Genomic DNA, 27,441 nt, shown 5'->3' on the forward strand with positions numbered 1-27,441 from the left:
TAAGCAATTAAGCAATTAAGTCCTGTTAGCTGCCTGAAACTAAGTATTCCACGTCTTCAAAAATCCTGAGAACTCGGGAACAGGATTTCCGTGAGTATTTTAAGGATTCTTTTTGAGGATTTTAGCGCAACATGCTATGAATACTTTCTTGAATTATTAAGAATCATGGGACATCTGGATTAATTAGCAGGGCAAATCTGAATGAGTCTTTAACTCCCAAAGTACAGTGCTCTTCTCCTCCTGGGTTGATATTATGCCCTTGACTTTGGCTGTGGACAATTCAGCAGCTGAAGGAGGAATTAACAGTTCAGACAAGACTAATCCCACTACCAAGAACAAAATGGCAAAGAAAATACCTTTTGATCCCTTATTCACTTTAAAATCAGCCCAAAAATGAGAATAAAAGAAAGTCAATTTTAGATGATCCTAAAATAAATCCACATTCCCTAAACCATGTTTAAATCAGAAGTGAATAGGAGAATGGGAATGCATTTACCAGACAAAGAAACATCCGATGCAGGTAAAGGTAGATACCAGTGGAAAACAAATCAATTTGCCCTGAATCATTTCTGAAAACCTCAGGAAAAGGAGATACCAGGTACCAAGAAAGGTATGGGTGATTCCAGCAAGTGAACGCAATAAGAATCCAGGTCTCCCCTGAAAAACTGGTCCAGAGAAACAACCTGTAGATAACTACTCCTGGAGGAGACCAATAAAGAGTGACAAATGAACACACTACTGACCTACAGTGAAGCTTGTCAGTAAGTGGGTCAGTAAGAGCCACTACTCACAGGGAGTTTTCAGTGAGCCTCTGAATGTCCATGCCTACACATGAATGGGAAACCTAGGGTCACCAAGAGGTCAAGGGACACCCCTTCCTGAATGAGAAAAAACCCTCACCTCTAACCCACCCAGCCCTGCCGTGAGCTTAAAAGGTGTCAGGGAAGGGGGAGAAGCAGGGAAAAAACAAACTGCAGAGAAGAGATTTTCAGATGTACAAGGTATCACAACCACAACCAAAGAATTGGATTCTATTTTTTTTTTAAATCTTGAGAACAAATGAGGAATTCTGGAAGACTAAAAATATTACAGCAGAATTAAAGATACCCCTAGGAGACATGGAAAATAAGTCTAGGAAATCTCTAAGAAGGTAGGACAGAAAAACTAAGTAATGAACAAGAGGAGAGAAAAGGTTTGTTTGGTTTGGCTTTATTTTGAGTATCAAACCTGGATGTGAACATTGACTCTTGGGAGTTGCAGAAAGATTGAACTAAAAAATCATTTGGAAAAGACAAAGAGGATTGAAGAATGACAAGCAAATGAAACCATGAAACAACTCCTGGTGGGGGAGTGGGGCACTACTTGGTCCACTGAAGAAAAATACTTGAATATACTAACGGAAATACTACATTAATTTAACTAAAAAATTATGTTGTGGTTGTACCATATTGAAAAAAAGAGGTGAACAAACTATGTAAGAGGGCAAAAATTATTATTCGCTATAAACACAGAAAATGCTTAGAATTGATGAATTAAGAGAAAGCAATAAATATATAGAGATACAAAGGTAAATACAGAGGACAAAATCTAACAATTTAAAGTGGTTGCTTTGTTGTTGTTGTTGTTGTTGTTGTTGTTGTTGTTGTTGTTGTTGTTTAGCCTTTATTTCATGATCATAAACTTCACTCTGCAATCCAGCTAAACTTACAGGGGAGTAACGAGGACACGGGGCCCATAGAACTGAGGCGGGAGCATAGCGACTCTAGATTTCGAGCAGATGGGGGCGGAGGGGCGCACTCCCGAGCTACAGAAGGAATGGTCTGGTAGTTAAGATAAAACACGAGTCAAATTTAATGGATTTGTCCACAGTCAGCATTGGTGATCTTCCTGCTGGTCTTGCCATTCCGGGACCCAAAGGGCTCCACGGCTTCCACGATGTTTGTGCCCTCCTTCACCTTGCCAAACACCACGTGCTTGCCATCCAAACACTCGGTCTTGGTGGTGCAGCTGAAAAACTGGGAACCGTTCGTGTTGGGTCCAGCATTTGCCATGGACAGGATGCCAGGACCTGTGTGGTTCAGGATGAAATTCTCATCGTCAAACTTCTCCCCGTAGATGGACTTGCCTCCGGTGCCATTATGGCGTGTGAAGTCACCACCTTGGCACATAAATCCCGTGATGATCCTGTGAAAGCAGGAACTCTGTAACCAAATCCTTTCTCCCCAGTGCTCAGAGCACGAAAGTTCTCTGCTGTTTGGGGGACTTTGTCTTCAAACAGGTCGAAGGAGACGTGGCCCAAAGGCTCGCCGTCCACGGCTATGTCAAAGAACACGGTGGGGTTGACCATGGCTGAGCGGCACGGGCGATTCCAGGGCATCAGCGTCTGCCTAAAGTGCTTGCTTTTAAAGAGTGGGATTTGGGGGTGAGGGACGTGGATACTGTATGGGGTTTTTTAAAGCCTCTTCATACTTAAGTTTTTTAAATTTTGTTCTGAGAGAGAGAGAGAGAGAATGCATGTAAGCATGGGAGGGGCAGAGAGAGGGGAAGAGACAGAATCCCAAGCAGGTTCCACGCTGTCAGTGCAGAGCCCAACATGCGGCTCCATCCCGTGAAAAACCGTGACATCAAGACCTAAGCCGAAGTCAAGAGTTGGACACTCAACTGACTGAGCCACCCAGATGGCCCCATACTTAAAAATTTTTTAATCTGGGGCATGATTACCCTAAAGAATTAAAAATACAATGACAACATCTACATAAACTTTCCAGATCACAAAAATGACTATCCTTTGATAAATAACTATGTTCACTGGAAGCATATGGACAGTGTGATGATCTATCATAGGGGATTTCCTGGGTAACAAGATGAAATTTAAGGTAATACTTGCTAGAATATAGGTCTGGCTGCATTTGAAGCTGTTAGTACAAGTCTCTTGTCAACTCACAGGTCTTTAGGTTGTTTGAGTTTTACTTTTCTGAACACAGTATAGAGCTTTTAAACTGTGAAGTAAATGCTTTAGGACAGTGTGTTTCAAAGTGTTTTCCTCAGTCCCTGGATGGTTCCTCATAGTTTACGAAGGATCCTCAGTCTGGCAATTGTAACCTTTTTTTTTTAATGTTACATTTTTTTTTCCATTTATTTCATAAATTTGACATTTAAGGTGAATTTTAATTTTTGCTAAGATCTCATTAGATCTTAACAATGTCTAAGCTTTTAGAGTTGTACATGTGCTTTTTGGACTGTACTCATCACAAAATCTTGTATAACATTCAACTATATGAAAATACTGTCTGTTCACAGTGTTTTCAAGTCAACTGAATACTGTCATTTCAATTTGTTAAATATGCATTTTTCATCGTCCAAGTTTAAAGAAAATATATCCATAGTATAAAGTAGTTCACTAAAGATTAAAAGGAGTGACGAAAATGGTAATGTACATACTGTGACTCACAATAAAAGCAGAAAAATAGGGTGCAAAACATCAGTATAAATATAGAAAGTGAACCTGCATACGTGAAAGCAAGAAAATCTAAACATGTAATGATATTCCACAAGCAACCAATAAAGAAAATTATATACAGTGAAAAATATAAGATAAATGAACTTTATTGGAAAATTGATCCACTGCCTCCAGCCCTAGTGCATTATCTGTTAAAATACTTGTCTACAGTAGCATATAGCCCTAGAGGGTCTTATGCATAGTGACTATTCTTGTAAACTTAATCACATTTTTGTAAAACTATGCAAAATAATGTTATTCAATATACAGTTGCTTAAATTTTTTTTCTGAGAGCAGATGAATGACCAAACTACATACTAGTATTTATACACCTGCTACCCTTTATAGCTGTGAAGATTTAAAAACCAAAAAAGGTCAACGTCTTGTTATATCAAAAACAACGTCTTGTTTTCTTGTTATATGTTTCAAGAAAAACATCTTCAAACAACATGTCTTACCATGTATCAATAATTTATATAACGTCATAACAATAAAACAATGTGATACTGCCTCAGAATGAGAAAAATAAGCCAGTGAACAGAAAAGAAGAAGTTGACCTAAGTCAACTTCCTATGTATATAGGAACTTCATATATTATGGGGATCTGTTGAAAAGTTTTCCAAGGATGAAAGCACTAGCAGGCACCGTTTTTTTTTTGGCCCTTCCCTTCTACCTAGCTGGCCTGGCTCTCATGGAGCTCTGATACTCTCTCCATCTACTTACTCACTCCAGCATTTCCTGCAGACTCACTGGCCCATGCCACCACGTGGCCCAGAGCCCCTTCCAAACAGCTCACCACCCTGCCACACCTGACAGGCCCCATGGCCATCACCAGAGCCCTTTTCAAGGGGCTCACCACCCCCACCACTCCCAACAGGTGGCCTCAGCCAGCACCAGAATTCTTCCTGGGCACCTCTGTCTGAGGGGATCAGCCCAGTACACTGAAACATCTACAAAAGTTGCAGCCAGACCTCACAGCAAGTCTCACTGGAGGCCTATCTTGCCCATCGGTATGCTATCACTGTCACAGCCAAGCCTGTAGCCAGCTATACCAAGAATTGACAGCACACCCAGTGGGCCCATAACAGTCATATCCAGGCCTCTCAGTGAGAGATGCCAGGGGCCAGCCCTGATTACTGGTATGCCAACAGCAGTCACAACAAGACCTCACAGACAGATGCACCAGGGGACAGTCCTGCAAAACAGTGAGTCTGCACCAATCACAACCTAGCCACAAAAGGAAGGTACATGCAGCCCACACAGGGGGTACTTCTAGGGCAGCTGGCTCAGGTTACCAAGGTTACCCATAGGACTCCTTCTGCACAAAGCCACTCCTTTATGATGGGGAGACATAAATGATCTACCTAACACAAAGAAACAAGAAGTTAGGCGAAATGAGGAGACAGAGGGATATGTTCTCAAGAAAAGAGCAAGAAAAACACCTTAGAAAAAGAATTAAAACAAAGCTATCTGTCACATTAAGAATTCAAAGTAATAATCATAAAGATATTCACTGAATTCAGCAAAAGAATTAATGAACACAGTGATAACAGTGATAGGAACTACAAAAAAGAACCAATCAGAGGTGAAGAATACAAAAACTGAAATGAAAAATACACTAGAGGCAATCAATAGCAGATCAGATGACACAGAAGAATCAATCAGTGATCTGAAAGATGGGATGATGAAAATCACCCAGCCAAAACAACAAAAAGAAAAAGAAGAGGGGGAAAAAAGATAGCTTAAGGAAACTCTGGGAGAACATCTAGCATAATAACATTCATATAGTAGCGGTCCCAGAAAACGGGAGAGAAAAAGGCTGAGGAAAACTAGATGAGGCAATATTGGATGAAAACTTCCCTAATTTGGTGAAAGAAACAGATATCCAGGGGCACCTGGCTGGCTCAGTCCATGGAAGAAGCAACTCTTAATCTTAGGGTTGTAAGTTCGAACCCTATGTCGGGTACAGAGATTACTTAAAAATAAAATCTTAAGGAAAAGAAAAAAGAAAGAGACATCCAAATCCAGAAAGCACTAACAGTCCCAAATAAAATGAACCCAAAGAGACCCACACTAAGACACATTATAATCAAAGAATCAACAGTTAAAGATAAAGAGAGAATCTTAAAAGTACCAAGAGAGAAACAAGTGGTTATTAATAAGGAAACTTCCAGAAGAATATTAGCTGATTTTTCAGCAGAAAATTCATAGACCAGAAGGAGTGGCATAATATATTAAAAATGCTGAAAAGAGGGCACATGTGTTGCTCAATTAAGCATCCAACTCTTGATTTTGGATCAGGTCATGATTTCATGGTCATGAGACTGAACCTCACATCAGTCTTGGGATTCTCTCTGTCCCTCTCCCTCTGCCCATCCCCTGCTTGTGTGTGCCCTCTCTCTCTCAAAAAATAAAAAGTTTAAAAAGTACTGAAAGGGGGACACCTGGGTGGCTCAGTCAGTTAAATGTCCAACTTCGGCTCAGGTCATGATCTCATGGTTTGTGAGTTTGAGCCCCACATAAGGCTCTGTACTGACAGCTCAGAGCCTGCAGCCTGCTTCAGATTCTGTGTCCCCCTTCCTCTCTGCCCCTCCCCCGCTGGCACTCTGTTTCTCTCTCCTTCAAAAATAAACATAAAAAAAAAAGTACCCAAAGGAAAAAAATACCACCAAGAATATTCTACGGGACAAAGTCATCACACAAAATTGAAGAAGGGATAAGGAGATTCTCCAACAAACAAAAGCTAAAGTTTGTCAACACCAAACCGGCCTTACAAGAAATGTTCAAGGGACTTCTTAAAATGAAAAAGAAAAGGTCCTAACTAGAAAGAAGAAAATTATGAAGGAAAAAATATCTCACTGGCAAAGATAAACATATAGTAAAATTAATAGATCAACCACCTATATAACTAGTATGGAGATTAAAAGAATAAAATAGTAAAATCATCTAGACCTAAAGTAATTAGTCAAGGGATAAATATTATTATTGCAAAATAATAAGATGCAAATTATAACATCAAAAACATAAAATATGGTGAGGGAGAGTAAAAATGTACTGTATGTATGTATGTATTTTTATATTTGAGAGAGAGAGAGACCAGGGAAGGGGCAGAGAAAGAGAGACACAGAATCCAAAGCAGGCTCCAGTCTCTGAGGTGTCAGCACAGAGCCTGACATTGGGCGTGAACTCACAATCAGTGAGATCATGACCTGAGCCAAAGTCAGATGTTCAACCGACTGAGCTACCCAGGTGCCCCCCAGAAATGTAGTGCTTTTACAATGCATGAACTTAAGTGACCATCAAATTAGACTGCTGTATACATAAGATGTTATATATGAACCTCATGCTAACCACAAACCAAATACCTTTGATACACAAAAAATAAAGAGGAAGGAGTCCAAGAATAACACTAAAGAAACTCACCAAATCACAAGGAAAGAGAACAAAAGAAGGATAAAAGGACAGAGAAGAACTACAAAACCACAAGAAAGCAATCAACAAAATGGCAATAAGTATGTATCTATCAATAATTACTTTATTTTTTTATTTTTTTATTTTTTTAAATTTTTTTGACATTTATTTATTTTTGAGACAGAGAGAGAGCATGAACAGGGGAGGGTCAGAGACAGAGGGAGACACAGAATCTGAAACAGGCTCCAGGCTCTGAGCTGTCAGCACAGAGCCCGATGCGGGGCTCAAACTCATGGACCGCGAGATCATGACCTGAGCTGAAGTCGGACGCTTAACCGACTGAGCCACACAGGCGCCCCTCAATAATTACTTTAAATGTAAATGGACTAAATGTTCCAATCAAAATACATAGGGTGGCTGAAAGGCTAAAAAAAACAGACCTGCATACCTGTTGCCTACAAGAGATTCATTTCAGAGTTAACAACACACACAAAGTGAAGTGAAAGTGAAAGGATGGAAAAGTTATCTCATTCAAATATAAACAAAAACATAAGGCAGGATACCAATACTTACATAGGACAAAACAGACTCTTTTTTAAAATTATTTCTTATGTTTTATTTTTTATATTTGAGAGAGAGAGAGCAAGCAGGGGAGGGGCAGAGAGATGGAGACAGAATCCAAAGCAGGCTCCAGGCTCTGAGCTATTAGCACAGAGCCTGATGCGGGGCTTGAACTCTTGAGTAGTGAGATCATGACCTGAACCAAAGTCAGACCCCCGACTGACTGAACCACCCAAGTGGCCCCAAAATAGACTTTAAAATAAAGACAACAAAAGACAGAAAAGGGCATATGTAATAATCTAAGTAGGGGATATACAACTTATAAATATCTATGCACCCAACATAGGGGCAACTAAATGCATATAGCAAGTATTGACAGACATAAACAGAAAAACTGACTGTAAAACAAGAGTAGAAGATTTTAATATCCCACTTATATTAATGGATAGATTACCCAGACAGAATGTCAATAAGAAAACATTGGTCTTAAATGACAACATTAGACGAGATGGACTTAATAGATGTATACAGAACATTCATCCAAAACCAGCAGAATTCACATTCTCTCCAGTACACACAGGGCATTCTCCAGGACAGATCACATGTCAGGCCACAAAACAACCCTCAATAAATTTAAAAAGAAGAAATTTTCAACCACAAGGGTATGAAACCAGAAATCAGTTACAAGAAGAAAACTGGAAAAACACAAACATGTGAGGCTAAAAAGCATTCTACTAAACAACGAATGTGTCATGAAGAAATCTAAGAGGAAATAAGAATAAATACCTATTTACAAATGAAAATGGAAACACAGCTTTCCAAAATCTATGGGACTCAGCAAATTAGTTGTAAGGGGCAAGTTTATAGCACTATAGGCCCAAGTAAACAAACAAGAAAAATCTCAAACAATCTTAAACTTGCACCTAAAGGAACTAGAAAAAGAACATAGAAGGAATGAAATAATAAAGACCAGAAAAAATAAATGAAATAGAGACTAAAAACAATAGAAAAGATCAATGAAACTAAAATGGTCCTTTGAAAAGATAAATACAACTGATAAACCTTCAGGCAGACTAATCATGAAAAAAAGAGAAATGATTCTAATAATTAAATCAGAAGTGAAAGAGAAATTTCAACCATACTATAGACATACAAAAGATCATACAACACTTCTATAAACAATCCTATGCCAACAAATGGGACAGCCTAGAATAAATGGATAAATTCCTAGAAACATACAACATTTCAACAATGAATTAAGAAGAAATACAAAATCTAAACAGACTAATTACTAGTAATAAATTGAATCAGTAATCAAAAAACTCCCAACAAACAAAAGTCAAGAACCAAACGGGTTCAAAGATGAATTCTACCAAACATTTTCTCAAACTATTTTGTTCCAAAGGAATAAAAGAAGAAGGAGAAGGAGAAGGAGAAGGAGAAGGAGAAGGAGAAGGAGAAGGAGAAGGAGAAGGAGAAGAAGAAGAAGAAGAAGAAGAAGAAGAAGAAGAAGAAGAAGAAAAAGAAGAAGAGGAGGAGGAGGAGGAGGAGGAGGAGGAAGAGGAGGAGGAGGAGGAGGAGAAGGAAGAGGAGGAGGGGGAGAAGGAAGGGGGGGAGGAAGAAGGAAAGTTTCCAAACACATTCTATGAAACCAGCATTACCTTGATACCCAAACCAGAAAAAGATACCACAAAATAGAAAATTACAAGCCAATATCCCTGATGAACACTGATGTAAATATTCTTAACGAAATATTAGCAAACTGAAATTAACAATACATTAAAAGGATCACGCACCATGATTAAGTGGTATTTATTTTAAGAATGCAAGAATAGTTCAATATCCACAAATCATTCAACATGATACACCACATTAACAAAAAGAAGTATAAAAATTCTATGATCATCTCAATACATACAAAAAATTTGGTAACATTCGACATCCATTTACAATTAAAAAAAAAAAAAACCTCTCAAAAAAGTAGACATAGAGTGAACGTATCCTCAACATAACAAAGACCATTTACGAAAAACCCACAGCTAACATTATACTCAATGGTGAAAACCTGAAAGCTTTTCCTCTGATTAAGAACAAGACAAGGATGCCTACTCTTTCTTGCCACTTTTATTCAACATAGTAGTGGAAGTTTTAGCCATATCAATTAGGCAAAAAATAAAATAAAGAAAATAAAGAAAAGTAAAACAAAACAAAATGAATTCAATTTTAAAAAATAAAAAATTTATAAATTAAAAAATAAAATAAGATAAAAGGCATCCAAATTGGAAAAGAATAAAACTATTTGCAGATGACATGATACTATGTACATAGAAAACCCTGAAGAGCACCAAAAAATTACTAAAACTAATAAATAAATTCAGTAAAGTTTCAGGATACAAAATGAATAGGCATAAGTCTGTTTCATTTCTATACACTAATAAACTATCAGAAAGAGAAACTAAGTAAACAATATCATTCATAATTTCATCAAAACAATAAAATACCTAAGGAATAAACTTAACCAAAGGGGTGTAAGACCAATACTCTAAAATCTATAAGACACTGATGAAAGAAATTGGAAGAACAATACAACTGAAAAGATATACCATGCTCATGGATTAGAAGAATTAATATTGTTAAGATGTCCATACTACCCAAAACATTCTACAAATTCAATACCATTCCTATCAAAATACTAATGACATTTTTCACAGAATTAGAACAAATAATCCAAAAATAGCCAAAGTAATCTTGAGAAAGAACAAAGCTGGAGGAATCCACTTCCTGGTATCAAACTATACTACAAAGCTTTAATAATCAAAACAGTGTGGTACTGGCACATACATATCAATCAATGAAACAGGACAAAGAGTCCAGAAACAATACTCAATTAATCTTCAACATAGGATGCAATAACATATAATGGGGAAAAGTCAGTCTCTTCAATAAATGGTGCTGGGAAAACTGGACAGGTACATAGAGAAGAATGAAACTGGACCTCTTTCTTACACTGTATATGAAAACAAACTCAGGATGGATTAAAGACTTACACGTAAGATCAGAAACCATTAAACCCTTAGAAGAAAGCATAAGCACTAAGCTCTTGGACATAATCAGTCTGATGAATGGTTTTGTGTGTGCATGTGTGTGTGTGGATCTGCGTCCTCAGGCAAGGACAACAAAAGCAAGAATAAATAAATGACACCACATCAAACAAAATACTTTTCAACACTGATAAAAATCATTAACAAAATGAAAAGGTAACCAAGTTATTTGTAAATGATATAACCAATAAAGAAAGAGTTAATATCCACACAACTCAGTATCAAAAAAATGCCAACAATCCAATTTAAAATAAAAGGGGGGGGGGGGGGGGCAGAAGACCTGAATAGACATTTCTCCAAAAAATACATACATATGGCCAACAGACAAAAAAAAAAAAAAAAAAAAAAAAAAAAAAGTGTTCCATATCACTAATCACTGGGAAAATGCAAATCAAAACCACAATGAGATATCACTTCACATCTGTTAGAATGGCTATGATCAATAAGACAAGAAATAACAAGCATTAATAAGGATATGGAGAAAGGGAACCTCATGCACTATTGGTCAAAATGCAAAATGGTAGAGCCACTATGGAAAACAGTATGGAATGTGTTCAAAAAATTAAAAATAGAACCACCACATGATCTAGCAATTTCACATGTGGGCATTTATCCAAAGACAATGAACACACCAATTAAAAATATATATATGCATCCCAGGGCACTTGGGTAGCTCAGTCAGCTGGGCATCTGACTTGGGCTCAGATTATGATCTCCCAGTTCATGAGTTAGAGCCCGCTTTGGGCTCTGTGCTGACAACTCAGAGCCTAGAGCCTGCTTTGGATCCTGGGTCTCCCTTTCTTTCTGTGCCTCTCCCCCGCTGGTGCGCGCTCTCTCTCTCTCTCTCTCTCTCTCTCTCTCTCTCTCTTTCTCTTTTTTTCTCTCTCTCTCTCTTAAAGTTAAATAAACATTTTTTTTTAAATATATGCATCTCAATGCTTAATGCAGCATTATTTACAATAGCCAAGATATGGAAGCGACCCAAGATGCTGTGGTATAGATACACAATGGAATATTACTTAGCCATAAAAGAAAGAATCAAATCTTGTTATTTGTGAGGACGTGAAGGAGTTGGTAGCATGCTAAGTGAAATAAATTAGACAAAGACAAGTATGTATGATTTCATTTATATGTGCAATCTAAAAAAATAAAACAAATGAGCAGAAAAAAACTAAAACAAAATAGAAACAAATTCTTAGATTTAGACAACAATCTGGTGATTGCCAGAGAAGAGGGTGAGGAGACAGGCAAAATAGGGGAAGCAGATTAAAAGGTACAAACTGTGCTGACAGCTTAGAGCCTGGAGTCTGCTTCAGAATCTGTGTCTCCCTCTCTCTCTGCCCCTACCCCGCTCATGCTCTGTCTCTCTGTCTGTTGGGATGAGCACTGGGTGTTGTATGGAAACCAATTTGACAATAAATTTCATATTAAAAAAATAATAATAATAATAAATAAACGTTAAAAATTTTAAAAATAAAAAAGAAAGGTACAAACCTCCAATTATAAAATAAATAAGACACAAGGGTACATGTACAGCATAGGGAATATAGTTAATAATATGTAACAATTTTGTGGGGCGCCTGGGTGGCGCAGTCGGTTAAGCGTCCGACTTCAGCCAGGTCACGATCTCGGGTCCGGGAGTTCGAGCCCCGCGTCAGGCTCTGGGCTGATGGCTCAGAGCCTGGAGCCTGTTTCCGATTCTGTGTCTCCCTCTCTCTCTGCCCCTCCCCCGTTCATGCTCTGTCTCTCTCTGTCCCAAAAATAAATAAACGTTGAAAAAAAAAATTTAAAAAAAAATATGTAACAACTTTGTATAGCACAGAGGGTAGCTAGTTTTCCTGGTGATCACTATGTAATGTATATAAATGTTGTATCACTATGTTGTGCATCTGAAACTCATAATATTGTATGTCAACTATACTCCAATAAAAATTAGTAAACAGGGGCGCCTGGGTGGCGCAGTCGGTTAAGCGTCCGACTTCAGCCAGGTCACGATCTCGCGGTCCGTGAGTTCGAGCCCCGCATCAGGCTCTGGGCTGATGGCTCAGAGCCTGGAGCCTGTTTCCGATTCTGTGTCTCCCTCTCTCTCTGCCCCTCCCCCGTTCATGCTCTGTCTCTCTCTGTCCCAAAAATAAATAAACGTTGAAAAAAAAAATTAAAAAAAAAAAATTAGTAAACAAAATTTTTTAAAAAGCAAACTACGTAAAGAAAAAGGTTGATAAATTTGAAATCTTTAACTTTGATATAAAATTTTAGAACACATTTACATACAGAAAATATTTTTTAAATGAATCATTGACTTGGGAGAGGCCAAAAGGGAAACAGATTCAGAGAAGATACCCAGGAGTTTCCATCATGTCTATAGACTTTCTCCCAAATATGTGTGCTTACGCATGTATAGCAAAATGCTATTGTGTGATAAAGTTAACTTACTGGTGTGGGCTATAATGTTTTCTAAAATTTCTCTACTTTATGCTTAAAATAGTTTATAGAAAAAACATTAAAGAATGTTTCAGAAATGTGGCAAGTAGAACGTGATTTCCATCATTTGTGAAGTATGAGCTGCAGAAAGAAATGTGAGAGTGAGTGGGACAGTGGTATTCTCAAAGAGATAATGGCGAAACACTTTTTAAAATGGATGAAAGACGTGAATCAAGGTTTAAACACACCCTTTGTGAATTCTCGTGAACACACACCTTTCTTAAGGAGCAATTAAGCTTGAACTAAGATGTGTTTGGCTATAATTTGTACCAGAAGAATCAAAGCATCTGGGCTGGGATGGAACAAATTTATTATCAAACTGGAATACCAAACATTAAGTATTCTTATCTGCCTGCCAATGAACAAATAGAAATTAAACCATTGGTAAAATTCCCTTTTTAGATGACATGGTTAGATGTTATACAATAGAAAGGACATACAGTGTGGAGGAGCAATCATTTTTTTCTGTGTGCTAGCAGATAATTTACTTCATTATTTATCATTGGCGATCAAGGTGATGATTTAGATTATGTATGTAATATATATAAGGTAGAAATATTTGACGATAGATTCTTGTTTTGTTTATCACTGAAAGCCCAGACTATATGAGAATAGACTTTTCATTTGGTAACTGGTTTTTTGTTTGTTTGTTTATAAATGTTTGTTTATTTCTGGGGGGGGGGGGAGAGAGAGAGAGAGAGAGAGAGGCAGGGAGAGAGGGGGACAGAGGATCCCAAGCAGGCTCCGGCTGACAGCAGAGAGCCAGATGTGGGCTTGAACTCACGAACCGCTAGAACATGACCTGAGCTGAAGTTGGATGCTCAACCGACTGAGCCACCCAGGTGCCCCCAGTAACTGGTTTTTGTTTGTTTTTCTGTTTTTGTTTTTGAGCCATAATATAGATGGGGGTGGGGTGGTATTAAACTATGGCCCACAGGCCAAATCTGACCAACCACCTGTGAGCCCCCTAGCTAACAACAGCTTTTATACTTTCAAATGGTAAAAAAATAACAATACTCATAATAATTAACACTAAATTTTCTGATATGTAAAAATTATGTGAAATTAAAATTTCAACATTCATAACGGTTTTTAACACAGGCACTTTCGTTTATACAGTGTTTCTTGCTACTTTGATGCTACAAACAGTAGTTACAACAGAGAATGTAGGGCCTGTAAAACCTGAAATATTAACTCTGCAGCATTTTAGAGAAAAAGTTTACCAACCCTCCTGCCGTAGACTCTAAACGTGTGTCTCAAAACACTCCAGCTGATATGCAGAAGGAAGAGACATAATTGGAAATCATCTATAGATTGATACCAATTTATACACTGCTTAATTCACAGAGAAGAGTTAGTTACGTAGAGAATATGACAATCATGATTCAACACTAATTGAAATTGTGAAAAATATTACTATAAACTGTGGTTATGACTGTAACTCCTTCCCATAAGCTATGTGAAGAAATATGCATTAGTAAGTTTCTCTGCTTTTACATTCTACAGTAAACTGGCTTTGAAGGGAGAGTTGCTTACATGAGTTTTTGAAAGGAGGGATGACATGAACACACTTGTTGCTACCATTGGAAATGCCAGCAGGCAAAACATTTTTAGTTTAATGTTGTATCACTCCAGCGAATAGCCAGTTTCTAACAGCTCAAAACCCATATCCCCACAAATTTTGTATTGCGAGTAGCATAAAACTGTTTACAGGAAGACAAAACTGTAATTCAAATTATTGCATTGTGGAGTTTGACTCTGCAAACACTTGGTTTTGTTTTTGTTTTTTTTTTTCATTCTTTGGAAAATGTAATAAATAATTTATTTTGGGGCCAAATGTCTCCAGATCTAAATGAAACTTACAAGTTCAACTGTATATGTCAAAGCAACCAACCTTAAAAGTTAATTGTTGCTATTGCTGTTTTTAGTTTGACGGCCCACTTATAGCGTGCAACGAAGCGATTGAAAGTAAGAAATCTCTTTTAACTTTGAGATTCCTGTTCAATTCAAACATGAAAACCCAATTGTTATCAGTCGCTCCCATTCTCAGTTATACACAAATGTGATTTTTTAATTAAAATAAAATTGAGCTGAAGATAACAAATCCCCCACATATGGAATTTCACTATGCTAATTTCATGAAGACCATATACTGTCATTCCTCTCTATGATTTCAAACAAAGATCATACATGGTTTAAGTAGTGTTCCCCTTTTAAAGTTGTGATGAAGTCTTGTTTTTTGTTATCTCCCTAAATATTAGTTGCTATGCTTTACATATAAAGTGGCCCAAAGCTACTGGAAGTTTGTATTAAATGTTCAGAAATAAAGTTTTTTTAAGAAGTATATGGTAATAATAGCATGCAGCAAATAGGAACTCAAGTAGGAATTCAAAGTCTTTGCTAATAGATATGTTTCAAGGCCCAGAAAATTATACAATCAAAAGGCACAGAAGTATGAAACATTACGTACATTTGTGAGTGGTGAGTAGACCAGTTCCCAGGAGTAAAAAAATTAATATATGGAAGACTGTGTTTCTGGCATAATGGATAAAAGAAGTAGGAGAAATGTGCCATAAATAAGGACAAAGATTGGAATGTATCATGTTCTACTAAACTCATTGATTACAAAAAAAGCAAAAAGGATTTTCAACCTAGAATTCTGATGTCTTCCCTATTATCCATTAAGTTGGAGGTTTCAAAAAACACATTTTTAGAAATACGCTATCAGAAACTTAATTCCTATTTACCCTTTTTCAGAATGCTGTTGGAGGATATGCTCCACCAAAATAAGGGGATAAACCAAGAAAGGACATATGTGATCCATGAACCATCCAACACAGGAGGGAGTCAAACAGGATCCCAAAATGAGGTAAAGGAAGATCCTAAGACTATCTCTGTGCAAGAAGCTAGAGGCCCACCCATCCCAAATGAGAAAAATCAGTAGACTTGGAAAAGGCTTCTTAAAGATGGAATTGGAAGAGTACTCAATGTGTTGGAACACATTAATTGAAGATTTGTACAACTGAGGGAGAATTTGGAAGTGAATTGAGTACATAAAGCTATGTAAATGATAAATAAGACACAATTCCAAGGAAAACAAAATATTGTGTAGATGAGACAGAGTAATCACAATGTACTGTTTGTTTGACTCAGCAGCAGACAGTGTTTACTAGGTCATCATAATATGAAAACTGAATATTATTTCTATTAAGGTTCTATCTATACAGGAAAGATCACCATGGCAACTCTGTGTGGGGCTGAGATGGAGTAAAATTGAACTAAATCCTCTTCTTTCTAAATGAAAAGTTAATAGTGAATGCCTAGAATGGTAAGACTGAGAAGTAGCCTTACACACATTGTATTTAGGTATATGTTAGTTACAGCCATTGGATCAGGCAGGAGAGTCTAAAAAGGCAGGCAAATAATGTGAGGGGTAAGTGGGGCAGACAGAGGACTACTCTTTTTCATAATAGGTTTCTGGAGGTATCTATGTCTCTATAATATGTGTATTTTTAATTTCAATAAAAATTTAAAAGTACATTTCAAACAGGTAAAATGCAGAATACAAAATCATATCTATTGTAATATGAACAAGAATTAAAAGAAGGTATGAACTAATAGGGACACCTGGGTGGCTCAGTTGGTTAAGCCTCTGACTCTTCATTTTGGCTCAGGTCATGATCTCATAGTTTGAACCCCACGTTGGGCAGAACCTTCTTGAGATGCTTTCCCTCTCTCTGTCCAGAGAGCATCCTTGCTCTCTCTCTCTCTCTCTCTCTCTCAAAATAAATAAATAAACTTAAAAAAAAAGAAGGTACTAATTAACAAATATATTGATTTGGAGAAAGAAATTTCTTCCTTGAAGAAATAAACAGGATGTTTATTTAGATACAAATGAAATATGGGGCTTGCATCCTTCTCAGTGTTCATCACATGTTCTCAACTCAATTGATCTCAAAGGTCTAGATGTGATAAAAGCCTTGTATTTTGTTTTTCGTTAGACAACAAACTTCCAACTAGCTTACATTAATACTTTTCACTGTGCCCATGATTTCCAGATTTGCTTGTTTCCTTTGTAGTATGTCCTAAAATTGTTCTGCCTGAAGACATCCTTGGGGTTGAAGACAATGCTGGTTTTTCTTGCCCATTCCATCTACATAACTGCCTTTCTCCCAATATACAAAATGAAATGCATATCCTTCACTCATCCCACGTTTTACCAAGGGACAGTGCCATGATTTGAAAAACCTCTGGAGCATCAAGCCCTGGGACAAGTCAAAATACTACTTACACAAGTGAATGACTCTCATGAATGGGGAACGAGCATTTTCCAAATCAAGTAGTTTTCAATTCTTTCTTACCACCAAGTAGGAGTATGTAATCCAGTCATTAAACTACTAGACCATTAAAATATTTCTGATGCTCAGTCACTGTGATTATCAGCCTATGACATGGGAAGAGTTTAAGGAATCATGTTATTGTCTCAACAAAACACTTTCCATTTTTATCTACATATTTATGTGATCAAGTTTGTCAGAGTAGAAGAAATAAAATTGATGCTGAATCCTGTATCATTCTAAAATAAATATCTCCTCATCCATCTCATCAACATCTACATTTCAAATGCAGTTTTACTTTTTAAGTTCAATAATTATCAACCTTCATAATATATTTATGCTATCATGATTAATTATATATTAGTAATAACTAATAATTATGGTCACTTGATTTTTTTTAATATAAACTCTTTCAGTTTTCTATTTGTTGCAGGAAAAAGTTGAAAGAGCAATCTAGAAAACCCTACAAGTATGTATGTTGTGATGGAAGTGGAATTTATATATAAGAAGTAGAAAAGTACAAATTTTCCAATTTTTAAAGGAAGATTTTCCTTATAACTTTTTTAAGGAATTGCAAAGGTTGTTTGTTTTCAATTTATGATTTTTTAGGGATTACAAAGTTTGTTTATTTTTGTTTTTAAATTAGTTAAATACAAGGGTGAGTTCAGGCAGGGCAGGAGTAGAGGACCACCACCCATAGAAAGCACAGTCCCTTGGGACCTCCCTCCTCTGTACCCCACCATCTTAACTTTTATATGGATGGTGATATCTATCAAATTGTCATGTGTTTATATTCCTTTGGATGTATAGAAAATATTATATACATTTTATTTCAAAATGTCAGTATTTAAAAATGTATGAGAAATGACATGTTGTAACATAAAAATTATGCCTTCATCTTGAAAATTTTTAGATAACAACGTAAATAAAGATGCTGAATTTTAAATATCTTAAATTTAGTTATCAATTCTCTGAGGGGATTCACAATTTTTGAAATTATTTTTAAAAGTCTGAGAGCAAAAATTTTGCAGAACCCCTGCCCACTTTAATGGGTGGATTTCCACTGCCCTCTTGTGGTTTCACTGGTGGAACACATGAAGTACAAACCTGGACATGTGGCATTTTGGAAACACAGGAATTGCGCTTCCTTCTTGTTGCTTTGAATAAATAGCAACTGGTCATAGAGATGACTACATCTCACATACTCGTACTAGTTTTATGAAGTGAAGATATAGTAAAAGGATTTGAAAGTTAGTATATAACAACCAAATGGGTCAAAAAAACCCAGCTTGTCTGCATTCAATAATTGTGATTTGGTATTGACCAAGTAACAAGATTTTTGCTTTCCAGAGATATTTAGACTGTACGTAAGAGTCTAGACCCATGATGTGGACACTCCATCAGCTGAATGCAAAATCAGCCCATACTCTCGGGTTGTTCCCTGTGCAAATGTGGAGTTTACCTCCTTTCCAGTTTCTGCAACAACTTCCTCCTTCCTTGCCCTTTCCCTCCTATCTCTACCCCCGGGGGCCCCCCATACCCTGGTGCTGTCAACAACTACAATATCCATTATGGAGAGAGTGTGGCATAGTAGACGGACCAGCGGATAATGAAATAGGAAAGAATAGTATCTGAATTTTTACCCAACCCATCACTAACTGTGATCTTGGTAGAATTAATAGAATTCTCTTGGACAGTTTCTACAGCAGTAAATAACCGACCTCACGGATATCATGTACAACTGTAAAAACACACAGATAAGGTGCTCAAAAATAGCAACCAAATGTAATTATTGCTATTTTACACTCATGACAGATAAGCAGGTCTTTCCATTTGGAGGACACAGAATATAGTCACAAGGAGTCACTCCAGGTATCTTGGTCATTTTGAGTTATTCAGTCACAGCAGTGCCATCACATATATCTTCCTTAGTGTTTTTCTTCCTACCCTCTGAGAGAAATATTTCACCTTTTTTCTATCTGTATTAAACTTGCTCACTCTCCTCCCTTCCTCAGGTGATTGAACTTGGTTTGTAACAGGAAACTAGATACAGCCTCCACAATTACCAGCCTGCCCTTAGTCACACGCTGACAGCTATGCCATGCTCACTTCTTTCACTATGGGGAGGACCTGCTCTCCTCACATGTTGCGACACTCCACCACTCTCACCTTCATGAAGGCTTGACCACCGCAATTACCCATTCTCCTCTGCATCATCTTGTTTCCTTTCTAACGAAAAATATCCTCATATATCTGCTTCTCTTTCAAACAAACAACTTGTACCCACTAAAAAAAAAAAAAAAGAATCTTTGTATTCCACATAACCCTGAAGATAATGATTGATTTCTCTGCTCCCCTTCATCATTAAACATCTTGAAAGTGTTGTCTATATTCACAGTTTCTATCACATGCTTTCTTAAATCTACTCCATATGGAATAATGTCCTTCCCCTTGACTGAGGCTTGTCAAGGTGAGAAATTTAATTCTGACACCAAATCCAATAAACCCTTCTCTGTTCTTAATAGATTCTTTGGCAACTTCTGACAGTTGACCGCTCAAGTGAGCAAAAAAATATGGCAGATGCAAATGGTATCTTAGGGATGATTTGATGGTAAAAAATATAAACTCGCCCAAAGTAACTTAAGTAGACAAAGATTCATCTGAAAAACAAAAGTCTCTACTGTCTTACAAAATCTAAGGGCAGGAAATACAGCCAAGCCCTGGAAGAGAATTCACTAGGCCTCTCTGAGTACACTTAGTCTCTTGCTCCTCCTTGTCTCTGCATGTCTGCTTCGTTCTTCTGCTCCTTTGAATACTTCCAGTATATAACTTTTTAGGTCAAGGGATCAATAAAGACCCACAAGAGTCTCTTAGGCTCCCTCAATAAATTTCCATGAGAGAGACCGGATTAGTCTAAGCTTAAATTGTGCATCTTTTCTCAATTAGCTATGGCCAAGGAGTGGCAGGGTCACTGTGATGGTTAATTTTTACATCAATTTGCCTATGCTATGTTGCCCAGTTGTTTGGTCAAACACCAGTAGATATGCTGCTTTGTAAAGGCTTTTTTAGATGTGATGAACATTTAAATCAGTAGACTTTGAGTAATGCAGATTAACTCCCTCCTCCCTCCCCTAAATTTGAGGGAGCCTCATCCAATCAGTTATAAGCCTTGAGAGCAAAGACAGTTTTCTCAAAGAAGAACTTTTGTTTCAAGTCTGCAGAATAGAAATTCTCAGCTTCCAGCCTTTGGACTTGTTATAAGGATTTGGGACTCAGTAGCCCCCAAAATCATGTGGCCCAGGGCCTTAAAGTTAAATCTTTCCCTCTCTCCTTTCCCCTTCTGACCCCTTCCCTTCTCTGTCTATAAATACAGATAGGTAGATAGGTAGATACAGAGATAGATACTGTTTCTCTGGAAAACCCTGACTAATACAGTCACAAAGAGCAAACCTGACCACAGCAGTCTCTCCTGTTACTGGAGAGCAGGTGTAGGAGACAGGATACGAACAGAGTGGCCCCAGCTGTGTTATATATATGAGTATCAGAGAATCTCTAACTTATTTATATTTATAGTTCATTGTACATGCTTAAGTTTGGAAATGATGCTCTTTCTGTGTTTATTGACAGCAAGGCTACACCACTGGAGCTCAGTCCCACTGTTATTAAATAACTCCTGCCTCAGAATATTCAAATGGTTCAAATACCAGGCATTTCTAATAAAACTCATTGCATTCCTGTCTCTCAACCAGTGCCCTTTTATTTAAGCCTTCTAAGAGATACTCATCCTTTTCTCCTTACTTCTTTCGCCTCCATTCTTTTTGGGCTGAGATTTCTTAAGAGAAATATCATGCTAGAATTTCTTTCTCCTGAAAGGGGGAGATAATTCTAGAATATAATAGCAGCAACCAAAATCGGCACCCAGATGAATCTAATAACGCTTCATCATCTTTGTTCCATCTCTGAAAACACTAGACCTAATTTTAAAGATATTAACAATTGTTCCCTACTGTATCTTCTGTAGAGCATCACACCCCAATAATAAAAGATTATAATAAAATATTATAAGAAGGTTCAGGGCCTCGTTACTTCTGCCCTGGGGATAAGACCTGCCAATATCTCTTTGCCTTTATTTAGGACAGAAAACATTACAACTTCACAGTAATGCCCAAGGATTTACCAAAAGTCCTTTCTACTTCTCCCCAAATTTAAAAGCAGTTTTAGATGATACAGAGTTACCTGAAGGCTCTGTTTTCTGACCATTTGCAGACGACTTGCTTTCTGTGCTCTCCTTCTCAGGGCTCTTCACAGGAAGATAGCATCCACCTGTTACAACTTTTAGCCTTAAGGGGACGCAAAGTCTTCATGGAGAAATTGCAATTTGCTTACACTAAACTTTGCTATTTGGGGCACCCAATTTCAGAACAAGGGCTACATTTAGATCCAAATAGTTTCCATGGCATCTTCAACTTGCCCAAACCGAAAATTAAGTGCCATACAAGGTTTTCTCAGACAAGCAGGCTACTGTATGAAAAAAACAACACACATGACCCTATCATTTGGGAAGATCAGGATGATTTATCCTTTAAAACCCTAAAGGAAAGCTTAAAGAAATCCCCTGCTCTTGATCATCCCAATGACCAACTTCCTATTTTCCTCTCCCTCCTAAACTCTCATCACACTTACCCACTCCCCACATAACTAATCTTCACCCTGCTACCCTCCCTCCCTCTTCTGTGGATGGTGCTCTCAGGACTATTTGATAGATCACCCCCCTGACCCTGCCTGATGTCTTACCAGAAACTCCTGGATATGCTATATCAACTCCTTTTGAAGTCATCTGCCCTTGGTTACCTTGGCCCAACAGTCTGAACTGTCTTACTTCGGCCTGTATTTTAGCCAAAAACAAAACTGCATATTCCTATAGGACAATAGGTATGCTTTGCAGTAGCTCATGACTTTAGAACACCACAAAGAGCACTGCTCTCAAAGGAGCCAATAACCAAACTCCTGTCGTGGCCCAAGAGATGTTCTTCCAAATGATAATCTAGAAATGTTGACCAGAGATGCCCAACAATTGGATCTAGAAAAGGAAAAGCAGTATTGGAAATCTACTAATTGTTTTTTGGTTAAAAAAAGAAAACTCCTGCTTAGGCCAAATAATAATCCAGTCTTGCCAGAGACTCTGAATTTCCATCACTGACTGCTACCCATGCATTGAATCATTGGCATACTGGGAAAAAAATGATAATCTTCATGGATCAACACTGGTGGTGAAATATTAATATAGCTGCAAAAAGTGCCTACTTTGCTTGCCTACCCCACCTGCCAAAATGCAATTCAAGAAAACCTGTCCACACTGCTCCCAGGTACTTTACATTCCCTAAAGGAGGTTTGCTATTCGGGGCCCCTCATTTCAGAACAAGAAAATATCTTGATCTACTAGAAAAGATTATCCCCACCTGAGGAACCGCCCTGGAACTTCATAGTGATGGGGGAACTCACTTCACTGGGCAAACGCTTGGAAAGGTCTGTGCTGTTTGGTTGGCCAGTTTTACACTTCCACTGTGCTTACCACCCTCAGTCCTCAAGCACAAAAACTGCATAATTAAGACCCAATTAGCAAAATTTGCAGAGACCCTTCAGATACCTTGGCCAAAGGCACTGCCATTAATCCTTCTAAATCTCTGGTCTACCCCTTTTGACGTTATTGTAAAGTCCTGTTTAACCACGCTTTAGTAGAACAATCTTTACACAGCATACCCCAGGGGGCGAAGACCTTAAACATCGCACCTTGCAGCCTGGAGATTTTGTCTATCGGAAGCGATATCTCCAGAAAGACTGCACCTCTGTTGGAAAGGCCCCTCTCAGGTACTGCTGACCAACCCTTATGCAGCCAAACTCCAAGGAGTAGACTGTTGGATCCATGTGTTGCATCTAAAGAAGGCACCAAACCCTGACTGGACCTGACACCAACTGGTGGCCTGAAAATAAAGATTTCCAGGAACTGAAGCAGCTCAAGGAGATAGTTTTCCCGGGATGACAGAACCAGGCTTGTATGCCTTTTTCTTGCTGTTGCTGTTTACCTTGTTTCCTTCTTTATTTTCTTGACCCAATTTGTTGCAAAAAAGAGGAAAACTCTCTGACTATTGGATCTATTATCAGAAACTCCAGTCTATTCATGATGCCAGGGATCCCTTGGTCTTATCAGTAAGCAAGTATCCCAAAATTATATCTGCAAGACCTATTCAGTTATGTTGTTAGAGCCAGATGTTCTCATGCCTGTTTTAACCTTTCTCTAACCATAGGTATACTTCTTTAGCTGGTTGCCTTCAACCAGGTTGAAGTAACCTGGTTGCTCCTGGTTTAGAACTACATACAAACTGGAGTCATTGTCCTGTTATATAATCATTTTTAAACATTGTGCGTGTGGTCAAATCTCTACAGAAGTGATGCACCCAGGTGGGTGGTGTTAGCTCAGCACTTAGAGATGATATCCAATGCTTACAACCTTGATAAGATACAGACCTCAGCTGGAAAATACCTGAGATTTTGCCCTCATTCCCTTCCTTTTAGTCAAATATGACCTCAATGGTTTGCAATCTGTGCACTTTCCCTCTGACGTGAAACAGGACAACCTGTAAATGTCCTTTCTGGCACCAAGGGACAAAACCACTGAATATCAAAAACCTGATCTTGGGGCACCTGGGTGGCTCAGTCAGTTAAGCATCTGACTTCAGCTCAGGTCATGGTTCGTGAGTTTGAGCCCCACACTGAGCTCTCTGCTGTCAATGCAGAACCCACTTTGAATCCCCTGTCTCCCTCTCTCTCTCTCTCTTGCTCTCTCTTCAAAAAATAAATAAACATTAAAAAAACAAACAAACACCCTGATCTTGAGCAGTAGTGTTTTGAGGAAAGATCTTAATCAAAAGGGGGAAATGTGAAAATAAATAAAAGAAAACCTCATTTAAAATGGTATCAGGAAGCCCCAAAGGGTGATCTTTCATGTACTGTCAGTCACTGCAAGAAGTCTACCTGATATTTCCCAAGAGGAAACTTACTTTACATACTCCAGCAGTGGGAAGGAAGAGTTTCTCCTTGTCCGGCAACAGCCCAGCTAATGAGAACTCAGTGAAACACTCCTCTCAGCTTCCTCCTTTCTTCTGTAAAAGTAAGCCCATCTCTGTTCTCCAGACTTGCTTCTGGTTCACCATAGTTTATTTGTCCTGAAATCCAATTCCTCTGCTATTCCCCAACAAACTCAATAGCTGGCTTTTTGATGGCCAACAAACATAAACGACTTCTAGTAGCCAAAACAATATGAAAAATGTACAAAGTTGAAACACTCTTACCGTCTGACTTCAAGAATTTAATATAAAGCTATCATAATCAAGACTATTTTATTTTAGCATAGGCATGGATATTTAGTCAATAGAATGTTCAGAAATAGACACACATTTGTGGTCAACTGATTTTTTTTTTTTTATAAACTAGTCAAATAACTCAATGAGGAAAATTACTCTTTTCAGTAAATGATAATGGAGAAACTGGATATCCACATGGAGGAAAAATGAACCCCAACTATTCCTCTCATCATACAGAAAAATTAAGTCGAAATGGAACAATGACCTAAATAACTCTTCTAAGAAAAACACAAGAAATTTTTTGATTTTAGGGTACACAAAATCTCCTTATATAGGTGTGATACAAAATGTATGAAATATTAAGGAAAAAATTAGAAAATGGACATCATAAAAATTTAAAACTTTTGCTCTTTAAAAATTACTGTTAAGAAAAAAACCTTTTAGGTTTGGAGAAAATATTTACAATACATATATTTGATAAAAGATTAGTATTAAAAATATGTTATTTACATTTACATAAAATATTTATATTTAAAATGCTTAGAGAGGATGTTGATAATGCAGGAGGCTGTGCATGTGTGAGGGAAGGGGATCGATGCAAAATCTCTACCTTCTGCTCCATTTTGTTATGAATGTAAAACGGCTTTAAAAAATAAAATCTAGTGATGCGTGGGTGGTTCAGTCAGCTGAGCATCCAACTCTTGATTTCCACTCAGGTCATGATCCCAGGATCGTGGGATTGAGCCCTGGGTTGGGATCCACACTCAGCACGGAGCCTGCTTAAGACTCTCTCTCTCTGTCTCCCTAAGCCCTTCTCCATCGCTCACATGTGCATTCTCTCTAATAAAATTTAAAAAATCTATTAAAAAATTGGGACAGAAAAAAATGCTTACAACTTGTAACAAGAAAGCAAACAACCCAACTACAAAATGGGCAGAAGTTTTGATAGGTACTTCACATAAGACATATAAATAGCCAAAGGCACACAAAGAGATTAATATCAGTCACCAGTAACATGCAAAATAAAACCATGTCATTGCATTACATAACTATTATAATAGCTTAAAAAAGAAGACTATAGCTAGTGCTGGCAAGGATGCAAAACAACTGGAACTTTCATATAAAATGCTACAGCTACATTGTACAAGTTTGCCAGCCTCATTAAAAGTTCATTAAGTGTTTACCATATGATTTGCCAATTATTTTCTAAGATATTTACCCAAGAAATGAAAACATATGCACAAAACAATGTGTAAAGGAATTTTCATAGAAGTTTTATTTATATTAAAAGCTGTAAACCCATTCATTAGGTGAACAGTATAGCTACACAGTGGAGTATTATAAAACAATAAAAAGGAACTACAGATACATGCAACATTAATCTTAAAAACACTATATTGAGGGGTGTCTGGGTGGCTCAGTCGGTTAAGCGTCCAACTTCAACTCAGGTCACGATCTCGCAGTCTGTGAGTTCAAGCCCCACGTCGGGCTGTGTGCTGACAGCTCAGAGCCTGGAGCCTGCTTTGGATTCTGTGTCTCCCTCTCTCTCTGCCCCTCCCCTGTTCATGCTCTCTGTCTCAAAAATAAATAAGCGTTAAAAAAAAAATTTTTTTTAAAACACTATGTTGAGCAAAAGAATCCAGACAAAAAAAGAGTGTGTGATTTCATTAATTTACTTACTAAACTCTAGTTGGACAAATGTAATCTGTAGTAATATAAAGTAATATAAGGCCAATCAGTAAGTGCTTTCCTGGGCTATCTTTTAAGTGTAGGGATTGACAGTGAAGGGGACAATGAGCACTTCTAGGGTGATGGAAATATTCTGTATCATGATTATGTTAATATATATACATTTCTCAAACCTCACCAAACTGCACAAGTACAGTACATGCAATTTGTTGTAGGTATATTATGCCTCAATAAAGGTGACTAAAAAAAGAAACACACACACACACACACACACACACACACACACACACACACACACATTTTGGAGTGCTTCTTCTTAGGATATAGTCATAAGAGAACATTCCTCCTATCCTAACAAGAAAACAATAGTTAATCTAAAAATCATAGTTTTTACTTGAACCCATTAGAGAGTAGAGGTCACCAGGCAACAGAGTGAGCTGAATTCTAAAAAGTGACAAGATTCTCCAAGGGGAGCTGATATAAATGAACTGTATATTGACGTGCATAAAGCAATTAAGGATAAGTTAGAGGCATCTCACTGGCTCAGTCAGAAGAGCATGTGACTCTTGATTTGGGGTCATGAGCTCGAGTCCCATGTTGGGTGTAGAGACTACTTAAAAATAAAAGAATAAATCAGTTATTTTTTTCTTCATTTTTTAAATGTTTATTTTTGACAGAGAGAGAGTGTGTGTGTGAGAGCACACACACGAGGGAGGGACAGAGAGAGAGAGAGAAAGAGGGAGAGAATACAGTACAGAGCCTGACACGGGGCTCGGTCTCATGACTGTGAGATCATGATCTGAGCCAAAATCAAGAGTCAGATACTTAATTGACTGAGCCACCCAAGCACCCCCAATCCATTAATTTTTAATGGATTCTTAAAGGCTGATTGTGGGCTAGTGCTGTGGTTTGCAAAAGCAGAAAAAACAGAGGTACTACAGGAAATTTTAAATTTTTGAAGGAAACATATTGATAATGTCCATTTGTCCAAAACAACATTA

General features: G+C 37.7%; 1 long non-coding RNA gene and 1 pseudogene across 1 annotated transcript; one reads left to right on the forward strand and one right to left on the reverse strand.

Annotated features, from left to right (window-relative positions):
* Window positions 1-1,648: 1,648 nt before the first annotated feature.
* Window positions 1,649-26,993, reverse strand: LOC123608916 (annotated as a pseudogene).
* Window positions 2,095-23,564, forward strand: LOC123608922. Its single transcript, XR_006717516.1, has 4 exons — window positions 2,095-2,186; window positions 7,423-7,431; window positions 9,877-9,886; window positions 23,553-23,564. It is a non-coding gene; the product is annotated as an uncharacterized LOC123608922 (long non-coding RNA).
* Window positions 26,994-27,441: the final 448 nt, after the last annotated feature.

The sequence above is a fragment of the Leopardus geoffroyi genome, chromosome A1, assembly GCF_018350155.1.
Source record: "Leopardus geoffroyi isolate Oge1 chromosome A1, O.geoffroyi_Oge1_pat1.0, whole genome shotgun sequence".
In the NCBI taxonomy this organism is placed as follows: Eukaryota; Metazoa; Chordata; class Mammalia; order Carnivora; family Felidae; genus Leopardus; species Leopardus geoffroyi.